This window comes from Arachis ipaensis, chromosome B4, assembly GCF_059453495.1.
Source record: "Arachis ipaensis isolate K30076 ecotype BB chromosome B4, ASM5945349v1, whole genome shotgun sequence".
In the NCBI taxonomy this organism is placed as follows: domain Eukaryota; kingdom Viridiplantae; phylum Streptophyta; class Magnoliopsida; order Fabales; family Fabaceae; genus Arachis; species Arachis ipaensis.
Window position 1 is genome coordinate 106,952,905 of NC_142439.1, and position 14,072 is coordinate 106,966,976.

A 14,072-nucleotide genomic window follows, 5' to 3' on the forward strand; every position below is an offset into this window, starting at 1 on the left:
AAATTTCCCATGAATAATTAAAAGATGCAAGAACGGTAAGAAATTGGTCAAAATCAAGCAAAAAATGTCATTTTACCTCATCTAAAACTATGAAAGCCCTAGCCCTAGAAGATTTTCTTCAAACCTTACCTCTTTGCTAGGGAAGCAAATATTGAAGAAGCCACACAAAGTCCAACCATAAAAGCGGATGATAAAACTCCATCCTCAACATTATTCAAGTTAAAATCCCCTCTACACACAAAATTATTTTATCAATAACTACTAAATTGCTAAAAATTTTATGTTCTACATGTTAAAAAAAAATCAATAAATAGGTTCTTACTCACTTTACTTACTTTACTTGTTTCCCTTGCTAACAGAGGTGGCGATTCAGGCTCTCTTATAAAGGAGAGAACGACAAAAGATAATATCTGAAGGGAGTAACAAAATGTCTCATTCTTTTTTTTTTTTTCTATTAATCAATAGGTCATTAATAAAGTAAGGAAACATCATTATGCAACATTTGCTTCAAATCTTTCTTAGTCCCTACCTCAATCAAAATTTTGTGTCACTTCATCAAAGCTGGTGACTTATTCCTCCATCAGATTCTCTATATACAATGAATTCTTGGAATTATCCTTCTTCTGCAACAATTTGAACCAAGCGACAATAAGAATACAGAGTTGAATAAAAAATAGAATTAAGTTTTTAACAGATTTTTAGCAGAAAAAGAAGCAATCAATCAGCTTTATATTATCATTCCATAATGAAATTGCATCAACAAAATTAAATTAACAAAGGTGAAAGCATATTTAGTTATTTACAAGATCAAACGGAGAGAGTAATAAATCTCCAATAGCGTAAATCAGAGAAAATAAAATCTATCCATAGAAAATGAAAGAAAAACTAAAAAAGAACCTTGAACTTTTCTGAGGATATCATTGAACACTTTCTGAGTTAACAAGGACAACAACCAAGGATATCAATGAATAATCGCAAAAGTAACAAAAGCCGAATCTAAAATCAGAGAAGTAATCAATCAAACCAGATCAGAGAAGTAATCGGAAAGATTCCAAGAAGAACGAAAAGAGAGAGAGACAGAGACAGAGAGTGAGAGGGAAATCTCAAACGTTACCGCGTCGCGACCAGAGCAGACGATGCGTCGACAGAGGAGACAACGGGAAAAGAGATTAACGAAGCATGTGGTGGCGGTGGCGGTGGCAGTGGCGATGGCGGCAAGGAGACGAATGGATGTGGTGGTGATGGCGGTGGCGATGGAGGCGGCGATGGTTGCGAGTTTTAGGGTTTCGACGAGATCTCTCTCACACGAAGTGTGTGCCAGTTTGTAAATGAGAATTTGGATAGAATTGATTTTGCAAACTTGATTTTGATGAAAAGTAAGTTTGTGTTAAAGTGATTTATGTTTGGCAATCTTTATATTAAAATGGATTATAGTAAAATAAATATTGTTTGGATTATGCTACTCAAAATCATTTTTAAAAAAAAAATTACTAAAAGAGACATCAATTTAAATAATTTTTATATTATCCTATCATTTTACTTTAGATATTTGAATAGATCTTAGTAATTCATTTTATAATAAAATATTTATCATATAAATAAACATTATTATTTTATAATAATAAAATAATATCTATCTTTGAAAAAAAAATAAATACAATAAAAAATAAAATTATAAAAAAGAATACGTACTATACATTCTATAATGTCAATCAAAAAAAATGTTCTATAATCTTTTTAGTACATTATTACTCTTTAATTTATATCATTTTGGAATATATATTTTTATTTTTTATGATTTTTGTTACTTATAATTAGTATATAATAAAAACTAAAATAAAATACAGTAAAAAATACAATAAAAACAAAAAAAGAAAACAAATTTCATATCAAACATAGTATATAATAATTACAACCAACAACATGTATCATATGAACAAAAAAATTACAATAAGAAGTAAATAAAATTTATATGAATAAAATAAAATAAAAAAACAAAAAATTTTATACACAACATAAATATAGTACGATAAAGGATAGAAAAAAAATTTATATAAACAAAAAATAATAAAAATATCATAAAAATTAATAAAAATAAGAATTTATATCAACAATAGTTGTCATATGAATAAAAAAGTACAATAAAAAAATAATAGAACACTAAAAAAATAATATCAAAATACTAAAAAAATGATATAAAAAATATTTATCGTATAAATAAAAAAATACAATAAAAAATATAAAAATCAAAATATGAAAGAGAGTACTAAAAATGATAAAAAAAATTAAATTTTTTACCTTGGTAGTGATCGAAACAAATCTAAAAAATTTTGATAAAAAAAAAATTCAAAACAAAGAATACACAACAACTGAACGAAGAACTACTATGAAAGTCATGGTTACTTGCATCTTTTTATAGAAGAGAATGGAGGGTAGGGTTGGTAGAAAAGGAATAAATTTTTCACTTAATTCCTCCAACAGTAATTAACTTTCTCAACGTGAACGCAGAAGCTAGAAATTTTAGCTTCACGTAAACGTACGTTCAGAGGTGAAAGTACTTCTGGGTTCAGAGTTCTAACAAATTGCCAAACATAAAAATAGGACGTTCAAGACACTTCTCTCTTCTCTAACGTGAACCCCAAACACACCCGAAGCCTCTTTCACGTTCTAGCTCTGAGGGTTTGTTTGGAGTGGGGTTGAGAATTTTAATTATGTGTAATAGTTGGGGGAGTTTTAATAATTATGCAAGGGAGTTTTTATAATTTGCCACAAATAAAATATTTTGTGTAGGTTTTCAAAAACTCCTACTAGAAAACCTTCACTAAATATTAAAAAATTTGTAGTGTCAAGATCAATTGCCAAGATTGAAGAAAATAAAAAAAGGTTGAGAGGTACATGCAAACAGATTCGGTTTCTCTCTCTCTTCTCAATTTGAACTGCTGCTGCTCTAAGGTTGGAGAAGAAGTTGCTGGGTTGGTTAAACCGATTTCAACCTTGGAAACTTCCCCTTCTATATTAAGGGTGAATGACCAAGGGTTGAGATCAAGGAGAGTAAGTAAAAAAGCACAAAGTTCTCATAGCTACCCAAAAGCTACCTGAGTTCTTCTCCTTCAATGATGTTCATTTAGTTTTTTTTTTCTTAGTTTTGTTTGTCTGAGTCTCATGGTAAAAGGTAAACATGGTCAGGTTTGTAAGAAAAAGTCAATGAGAGATAAAAGGCAATGAGCAAAATTAGAGAAAAAGTCATAGATGTCTCAGAATTTCTTTGTACATCTTTCTGTTGTAAGTATGATCCTGTGGGATTTCCTTACAAGTTGGGTTAGCACTTTACTATTGAAAGCTTGGTTTGAGTCCAAGTCAAATTCAGATTGGGGTTAGAATCTGGATTTATCCCAGATAGGATTGTAGATCCTAGGAAAGAATTGGTGTTTGTAATCTTGAAAAGGATAGTGAAATTCTATCATTGTTGTAATGGAGACTGGATGTAAACTACATTGTACCTAGTAGCTGAACCAGGATATATCTGGTGTCAATTCTTCTTTTCTACTTCTTTTCAGTTTCTGGATCTCAGGAGACAAAATGAAAAATATCTCTCAACTTGTTACAAGACAAAATTAAAATGTCTCTCAACTAGTTATGAGACAAAAGTGAAAATATCTCCTGAAGTCAGTTGAAAAAATAAAAGTAATACTCTGAAAAAAGGAAGCTAAGATTCAACCCCCTCTCTTAGCCACTAATTACCATCAATTGGTATCAGAGCTTCGTCTCAAAAAGATCAAGCTTTGCAGTTTGGAGGAAAGATCCTGATGGCAAACAATAGGGGTTCAAATTTGGTGGCCTATACTCTGGCTGAAGAGCAATCAAGCAACAGACCACATTCTTCAATGGGAAGAACTACAACTACTGGAAAGAAAGAATGAAGATTTTTGTTCAATTTGTAGATTATAGACTTTGGAAGATAATTCTAAAAGGCCCACAATTTTCAACCACAACAGGAACTGATGGTGTGGTTATTCCCAAGGCTGAGGCTGATTGGAATGACGATGTCAGGAAGAAAATAGAGCTCAACACTAAAGTTGTCAACCTGCTTAATTGTGTTGTCAGTTTTGAGGAATATCGACGGGTATCAAGATGCACAACAACAAAGAAAATCTGAGACAAACTACAAGTTACTCATGAAGGCACAACCCAAGTCAAAAGATCCAGAATAGACATGCTAAACAGAGAATACAAAATATTCTCAATGAAGGAAGGAGAAACAATTGATGAAATGTTTGAAAGATTCAACGTTATCATCACTGGCTTGGATGCTATGGGAATCAAACATTCAAAATCTGTGCTTGTGAGGAAGATATTGAGATGTCCCACTAAAGAGTGGAAAACCAAGGCTATAGTAATAGCTGAGAGTAGTGGCATTGATGAAATGGCTTATGATGATCTGAGAGGAAACTTACTTGCTTTTGAAAATACTTATTTAAAAAAAGATACAAAAAAGAAAGAAGTTGCTCTCAAATCTGTCACTGAATCTCTGGATGATAAATTCAGCGATAACTTATCAGAGGATGATTTTGTTTTGTTTGTTAAAAAATTCAGGAGGATGATGAAGTAGAAGGAAAGAAACAAAGGAGGCAGCTCAAGAAAACCTAAGAAGGATTTAAGCAAAATCATCTGTCACAACTGCAGAGAAGCTGGTCACTACAAGTTTGACTGTCCAAAACTGAAGAAAGATGACAAGCCAAAAAGGAAAAAGAAGAAGGGACTCATGACATCTTGGGAAGACTTGGAAAATGTAACAACCCAGTTTTCGGGTACACAAGATCTTTTCTGAAGATACGGAGTTTTCCGGAAGATCAGTGAAGGGAACATCTCTGACATATCATCAAGCACATCAACTATATCATCATTACGTCATCAATAAGCAAGAACCTCTTTTGAGATAAGTTTGACGACACAATCGCGAAGAACCTAGTTTTTGAACCGTATCGGTTAGGACCTTTTGGTTCTGGTTTTCGTAATTAGTCTTAGTTTGAAGAACCGGACTTGATTCATGAGAGAAGAAATATAGTAATATGATATTATTATTATTATATTAATATTAGAGATGCTTGAATAATATTATAGTATTACTTTATCTGTTTTAGTTAAAAATAGGAGATCGGTTTAACCGAGTTCACAGTCTACTGGTGCAGGTTAACACCAGCACTCTCTGATGATTTTAGCAATGCTAATGCCTCATCATATACCTTCTATTCTCATGTTAATCATGTTACTAGTGTCATTTATACTAGTAGCTCAGTATTAATCTCTAGAAGTGTTGTTAAGTGCATGTTCTAATACATCTAGTTTTAATAATTATACACCTGAGATATTTTTCAACCACCTCCCTAACTAGCCAATCATCATCAAGCACAACTTTCCTTAGCCCCCAAGACACTCCAAGGCTGGTCATTTGCTCCCTTTTTCCGAAAATGACAAGAGAGAAAAGAGAGAAACTTTCATGACACTTATATCTTCAAAGCTTGATTTCTTCTAAACTAAAACTCAAATCAAAACTCCACTCCGACCAAAATGATCATTTCTTCTTTTTCTATATAACCATGTAACATATCAAGGCTGAAAATAAGGTGAGATGGCTGTCTTCCTCCCTCTTCAATTTGGTTTTCAAGGAAAACCATGCTAAACATGTGTTTTCTTGATGTTCTTCCTTAGATCTCTTGCTTAGCTTGACTTGTGAGCCAAGAATCTTCCATTCCCAACATGTTTAAGGTGAGGAATCCTTTCCTAACATGTTGATTAAGGTTTGGTCAGTTGAGATTTTATGGATTCAAAGTTGTTCTTGATGTGTTTTAGGAGAAAAAAGTGCAAAAAGAACACCTAAAAGCATAACTGGATTTGAGGCAGCAAATCAAAGTAGGGTTTGGTAAAATTAATCTTGATTAATTATATTTTATTTGTGTGATTATGATATGATTTGGCTGTGCTTGAAATTGAAGGTTTATATGAGTGATTCTTGTTGAAATTTTGATGAAAATTTGATGAAATTCAAGCTATGAATTTGTGTTCTTGGAGTTGCTGGAAACCAAAATCCTAACCCTCAAATTGAGGTTCAAATTGTGTTAAAATCAAGTGAAGACGGGGTTTTAGTGGCTGGAAATTTATTATGAATTATGGTAAAAATCGGTTATTGAAAAGATTGAAAAACGGGTGAAAACAAAGAAAGAATCTGAAAAATTTACGAAGAACACTTTGAGTGTAGTGAAGAACAATGAAGAACACCTTTTTGATCCATAAAAGGGCAAGGAAGTAAATATTTTGGTGTTTGAAAGGTTATTTTGTAATTTCCAAAAGTTATGGTGGTTAAAGTAGAAATATTAAAAATTACGAGTGGTAAAAAGTAAATTTTAAATGTTAAAAGGTAAAAAGGGGTAATTTTCAAAAACATATTAATAAAATAATAAATAATAATAAAATATTAAATAATAATATTTAATCAAAAATAATATTTTAATAAAAATAATAAAATAATGTGAAAAAGACAGTTTTTCGTAAAAGCTTTACAAAAAGATAACTTTAAACTCAGAATCTCATAATTATCTTCATAAAATACTTAGAGAGTGGTAATAACATACTAGTGAGGCAAAGATAAAGGAAAGATAAAAAGTTAAAGAAAAGATGAAAATCGAAGAAAAAGTCTGTAAAGTTTTAATGACAGAAACAAACAGAGATTAGTAAACAAACTAGGAGCAACATTGTTAGTATTTGAGTTGCACCTAGGGTTAGGTATAATATGAAAAGTTAAACTATTTCAGTATAGACTTAATAGACCTATACTTAGGACAGACTAACTATTCATACCGAAAATTTACATAAGCTTTAAATACATACGTTAAACAGGAAAATCAAAGCAGAGATAAAGAGAAAAGAGTAATATAGATACAAAAAAAAGAGTAACCAGAGCAGAGTAAAGAGATAAAGAGAAAAGAGTAAACAGAGCAGAGTAAAGAGACAAAGAAAAAAGAGTAATCAGAGCAGAGTAAAGAGACAAAGTGAAAAGAGTAATATGATAAAGAGATTAGAGAACAAGCAGAGGGCCTGTTGAAAGGTCATTTGTTGCATTAAAGCAACTCCAAAGATATTTGTATGTTCATCTGCTGCATTGAGGTAGTTAGATAGATGGTGGTGCAGCCACTGAGAACGCTTTCCTGGGATACTTATCTATAATGCTATTCTGTAAGACAAGGTTGCTTACAGAGGTATCAAGATACACACAGTTAAAGAGTACTCCTGTAAGACAGAGGTTGCTTACAGTGAGTGTGTTGGGCGTATATCGGCTAATAAGTGCCGCCCTGCAAGACAAATGTTGTTTGTAGTTGATACCCTGCAAGACAAAGGATGCTTGCTATGGGTATTGCCAACATGAAAGCCTTATCCAAACAAAAGTTGCTGGGTAACGTCGGGAGCGGGTTAGTAACCGACAGATGAGCTCATTACCTGCACTAGGTCTAAACATGCATCATACTTGGTTGTGCATTTTCTCTGTTATGATTGGTGTACGAATGTATGCTTTCTTTGTTTGTATTCTATTCTCTATGTCTATGTTATATTTTCTTGTATTCTTCTGTTTGTGTTCTGTTTTCTATTTTCTCTATTTATGTGTATCTTTTTTTTTTGTTTCTTTATATTTTGCTATTTGTCTGCTAAATGACACAAAATTAATGAACTTAACTAATAACCCCGGCCCTACTAAGAACTCCCCAGTTCTTACCCCTTCTCTCTCCCTCCCCCCTTCAGATGGAAGCATGAGTACCCTTCCGTAGTTCTTGATGACCGTTCGCAAAGAGGATTCTGCTCTAGGTAGTTTTCTGAGTCTAGGGTGAATCTCGTTCTCTATTTACATGTATACTGTGAGACCAGCCAATACCTGCACCTCGTTTGTATGTGCATTTTAACCTAAATCCTGTGTACGAGACTCCTGTTATGTGGCTACTAGACGGAGTATCAGTGAGACGTCATATGGCAATGTATGATCGTGCAGAGGAGTAGTAGACGATCTTCCACCTTTTGATTACATTCGACCTGACTCGAGTTTTGAAGACTTAGAACATACTTTCCCTCGCTTTAGTAGTTTAGAGGGACTAGGTGAGCATAGAGTCTAGGCTAGCCTGGGTGCCAGCTTAGGAACTTCTTGAACAGGTCAGGGCTTGGGATGTTGTCTGTATATATATGCATATAATTATTATCTAGATATATCTAGGGGTGTTCTAACTAAAGGTCTATACTCTAATAAAGACGGGATAACTGAACGCTATTAAATGCTTGAGATGTTTATAAGTGTAGTTGATTATAACTGCTTTATTTGTTATTATTTTTGAACTGGTAATGAATGATTCTGTTTATCAATTCCGAATGTTAGATTAAATATTTTAAAAAAAATACCTCGCAAAATAACTACACTTTTAACAACGAATCAGGCTCATATAATAAATAATAGATAATAATTAGGAAGACAAGTTGGTAGCGTTCAGTTTTTATAACTACACCTCAAATTCATTTGTTAACATTTGTTAACAAACAATATATTGTTTGTTTAACATTATCGTCTCTCTCTCTCTCTCTCTCTCTCTCTCTCTCTCTCTCTCTCTCTCTCTCTCTCTCTCTCTCTCTTCGCGGTTTTGCTTCTCTCTTTCTCTGGCTTTGGCGACAGCGATGAGAACCGGCGCAGGGAGCAGCACGGCGCGACGATCCTCCTTCCTCGCTTCTTACTTTGTTCCGTCACTCTCTCCCTCTGTTCTCCGTTTCCCCCTCAAGCTCCCCCTGTTCCCTTTCTTTCCTTTCTGCGTATGTGTGTGTAGTTTGTGAAATTAGGGTATCAATTAGGAAATTTGTGATTTTAAGTTAAATTAGGAAAAAATATATACGAGTAATATAACAATTTTACAAAATATTCATGATAGAATAACAATTTAGAACTCAAATATAATACTATAAAGATTACTTTCAAAACGCATAAGATTTTATCTATCAATCTATTAACGAGCTCACATAATTATTTCTAATTTAAATTATAAATTAAACATACTAATCACATTTTATAAAATACGGTTAAACTCGAAATATCAATTACCTAAATTAAATTATATGACCTTTCATTATTTTTCCATCATAACTATAATTTCAATTTATATAAAATAACTAATTAAAATAAAAGTTGTATATAAATATTAGTTGACTTAAACCTAAAGTATTTACAAAAATCCATTTAATCATTCCTAATAAATTAATCTCTAAGAAATCAATTTAATAAAATAAACCATAATTTATTCATAATAAAAATTACTTAAATTAAATTATATAATACTTTCATTACTAAATTTTTACTTTCAAATCATATGAAATAACCAATTATAAAAATTACACAAAAATATTAATTAACATAACTCCAAATATTAATAAAACTAATTTAATTACTCTTAATTGATTAATTTATAAAATAAGATATCAAATTAATAAAATAAGTCATAACTTTTTTAGAATAAAAATTATTTAAATTAAATTGTACAATTCTTTCTTATTTTTCAATTACTAAAATTAGACAAAATATTTCATTATAATAAAATTCCTTAAGAATATTAATTGATTAAAGATAAAATTATCCCCGAATCTATTTAATTAATTCTAATAAAATAATTTCTAAAATTATAAAGTTTAAACTTAATAGGATAAAATCACAATTTATTTGTATTCAGATTTTAAAGAATGTGGGATGTTACGAATTTATCTTATTAAGTATAAAATTTATAATTTTAGAAATTTTATATTAGAAATAATAAAATATATTTGGAGATAAATTCATTTTAAATCAATTAATATTCTTAAGTAATTTTATTATAATTAAATATCTTGTATAATTTTAGTAATTGAAAAATAAGAAAGAATTTTACAATTTAATTTAAGTAACTTTTATTATGAAAAAGTTATGATTTATTTTATTAATTTGAACTCTTATTTTATAAACTAATCTATTAAGAGTAATTAAATTAGTTTTATTAATATTCGGAGTTAAGTTAATTAATATTCTAATGTTATTTTTATAATTGGTAATTTCATATGATTTGAAAATAAAATTTAGTAATGGAAGTATCATATAATTTAATTTAGGTAATTGTTATTTTGGGTTGAATTTTATAAAATGTGACTAGTATGTTCATTTTATAATTTAAATTAAAAATAATTATTAGAGTTCATTGATAAACTAACAAATAAAATTCTATGTATTTCAAAAGTAATTTTCATAATATTATGTTTGAATCTTAAAATGTTATTCTATCTCGAATATTTTATAAAATTCATGTTATTTGTACATATTTTACTCTAACCCAGTCCTATATTTCTTATTTTATACGTACTGTTATTATCTAATACATATACTCCCTGACCAATCACGCACCCACACACGTACTTCACACTCGTTTATTAGTTATTGGGCCACGCTTATTGTTTCCTCACCACTCATTCACGGTTAAACTCCTACCACATACACAAAATACATATTACAGAAGAGAGAAGAAGGGGGAATTGGGGAAGAAGAGAGGAGAGGGAGAAGAGCGCGCCGCCTAGCTCACTGCCGTGGAGCCGTCGCCTTGAGCCTACCGTCGTCGAGATCGCCCTGTCACGAGCAAGAAGAGAGCGAGCCAGAGAAGAGGAAGAACGCTGAAGAACAGAGACTGATGGGAAGGAGGGTAACACCGTTGCTGTAGGGCAAGCCGCCGGAGCCACTACCGTCGCCTTCGTGCCTCTCCGTGGCGGCTGCTGCCGCCAAACCCATCGCCATCGCCGTTCCAGTTCCAATTATTTCATTTTCAATACCGTAACCCCTTTCACCCTTGTTCTGTTTTAAATTTTGTTTCTCTGCTACGTTCCTGTTTTACTCATGGTAGCATATATCTTTAATTTAGTTCAGCCCCTTTGCTTCACCTGTTTCTCTACTGCAATCATCTGGAATACTGGCATTGATGCTATTACGAATCTGTTAGAGTTGCTGTTGGTGAGTCCGATATTACTTCTTTAATTCTGGATTGATCTTTTCCTTGATTACGATCTATTTACACATTTTATTGTTACTACTATGCTTGTTCTGAGTCGATTACGGTATATACCTTGTTTTGAAATCCCATGGCAGTAATTGCTTTTAATTCCTATCCAATTTAGATCCTCTGTTTTGCTGCAACTAAGATTATGTGAGAGCTAACGCTGCTGATGTCCTGATTGTATCAAACACAAGGCTGCTGCTATCTCAGTTGAATTTGTTGAGTGGTTGGTAGTGGCCTAGCTAGCTGTTTCGTCGTAACTTCGCCTCCGGTTTCTTTTAATTGCGATATCGAAATAGGGGGTTTAACTTAAACGATTTTAATTTAAGAATGCCCGCAAAGTTTACTGGATAATTGTAAATAGGTTTAATTTTGGTGAATAATTGATTGATTATATGAAAGTTGAATTGTGATTGAATTTGTGATTGGAATTTTGATTGAATGCGTTGATTTTATGAGATTGATTATGCATGGACTATGAGTGGTTTGAAGAGAGATTGTTGTGAATTCTGTATTTTGATGGATTAAATTGAAATTGTTGATATTGAACTGGTTATTTGATTATTGTAATGGACTTAGTTGGTGAGTGATTGGAGTTGGATTTTTGAGAATATATTGTTATAATAATTGCTGATAAAAGGCTGGTGAAATGTTAAGGAAAACGGAACCCTAAGTCCTATTTTCAGAGGAGATCATGTCCAAATTTTTTATGAAAGTATAAGGACTTAATCAAAATGAATATTTAAGGCTTGTTCAATAATAATAACTTCAATGATTCTTTTGAGAAGAGATATTTGGTTTATGAGGTTGTTGGCAAGGACGTGGGTTTTGTTCCACTTGTATATTTACGATTATAAAAGAGAAAAGAGTAATCAGAGCAGAGTAAAGAGATACAGAGAAAAGAGTAACTAGAGCAGAGTAAAGAGATAAAGAGAAGAGAATAATATAACAAAGAGATATTTATTTGTATGATTGTTACTTGTAGCAACCCAGAGTTCTGTAGGGAATCTAATATACCTACAGCTATTTTCCGTTCTCCAGAGTAGAGCAGAGTATATATATTTTCCTACGAGTAGAAAGCAAAGGCTGTCTCAACAAAGCGGTTATTATTATATGCGCATTTATTAGGAACGGAAAATCGTATCCGGAAAATCGTGGACTCGTGACTGGATAAATGTCGGGATTGCGGGCAGCTAACTGACACATGAGTTCATGGCCTGTACTAGGACTAGACATTCATCATATGCATCTATGTGACATTGTTTAGGTGTGCATATTGTAATTGGTTTGCCTATGTGAATAATTCTGTTTAACTGCTAATTGCTAAACTTGATGTAATTGCTCTTGATTGTGTTTGAACCTCATTACTTGTGTTTGTAACTGATTGTTTGGCTTGTAGAAATTGGATGTTGATTGAGTTGTTTGGGCCTGAGGCCGTGGCTGGTACATTTGAGGTCTAGTTCTGTATAAAGTATCTAACTGGTTCAGCATAGACTTAATGAACCTATACTTGGAACAGTTTGATCATTCATACAGTCTAAGAAAACTTTTAAGAAGGTATTTTGGATAATTAACTAATACTTTTAATGAAGGTATTTGATTTTTGGATGTCTTGGTTTTCAAAAAGATTCATAAGGCGAGCGATGATTACTGCGGATGAAAATAGTTTTCTTTTAAATATCTCTGAACGAACTTAACTATTTGCATTTTATTCGTTACTTTTACGGCATTCTCGACCTCTACTGAGAACTTGTGGTTTGGTTCTCACCCCCAAATTTTTCACCCTTTCAGTGACAGGTTTGAAGACGCAATATGAAGCTGCAAGCGATTAGTAGGCTTTCTATGTGATTTTAATTGCTTTCATAGAGTCCCCTCGCTATTGTCCCTTGAGATTTTGTTACACAGAGGGGTAGATATGATATGTTGTATTCAAGTTTCTTTTGATTTCTTTTATATAACACTTATTATTAATAGTATTTATGTAATTATTATTTGTTGAAAATCTTTGAAACATGACTTTAATGAATAAAAACAAAATTTTTCGGTATTTTCTTAAAAAGTGAAACGTGATATCGACATAAAGACTCAGTAATTAAATAGTTAATACTAGAAAAGGTTACGTAATGTTCTTACTAGCAGAAATACCCTAACTTAAGCAAGGTATTTTACTAGACGGGACGTTACAATATGGTATCAGAGCAGTCCTTCCTGTAGAGTCTTGGGAGTGGACTGACTATACTTCACTGCATACTCTGAGTGTCTGTCATACTTTATGGCTTGTTCTGATGACAAGAGTTTATGTTTTGTATGCATGACTGTCTGATGATTAATGCTATTAGTTTACCATTGCATACCTCATGGTATCAACTTTGACCAACTTAATACTAATAATTTATGTATATGGAAACACTAATGAATTATCATAGACAAAGTAGAAATGATAGGTAACGCAAATCACGAGGTTTTGGAGAACGTTAGAAATTAAATTGTAGAGATTAGTTTCGTTTCGACGTATGATCTTTATTCGTGCTTGACGTTATCTCTTTTCTTATCAATTGCATTGAAATCTCTAGTTCTTGATCTCTTTCTTGGAATGTGTTTTGGATATTTTTCTGCCATATCTTGTCATTCATATATATCCTTACTTGATTATGTTCCTAATTGTTGTTTGAATCTTTAGGGAACATTTAACTTTGACACTGTTCATAAATCCTGTATTTCTTGATTTGATCTTGAATTCGTTTTAGCGCAACGCATAATCCTTGATTCCTGAACCATTCGAAATCTTAAGAGTTGCGATTTGTAGCAAGCTAGTTATTCGATTTGATTCTCCTGTTTCATGTTCTACAACTTATGCTTACCCTGCTTATATTATAACCATTGACTTTATACTCCTCTACAAGAATGATGAAAACTTTGATATTGTTTTGATGCAATATATCAATGCTAGTAGTTTCTCCTGAAATTCTTATTTTGAAATCTCTT

The 14,072-nt window shown here is 31.9% G+C and overlaps 1 long non-coding RNA gene across 1 annotated transcript; it reads right to left on the bottom strand.

Moving 5' to 3' along the window:
- Positions 1-7: 7 nt before the first annotated feature.
- LOC148568686 (uncharacterized) lies at positions 8-1,306 on the bottom strand. Its single transcript, XR_015881193.1, has 4 exons — positions 1,115-1,306; positions 530-623; positions 327-410; positions 8-231 (listed from the first exon to the last, which is right to left on the bottom strand). It is a non-coding gene; the product is annotated as an uncharacterized LOC148568686 (long non-coding RNA).
- Between the last annotated feature and the right edge of the window lie 12,766 nt (positions 1,307-14,072).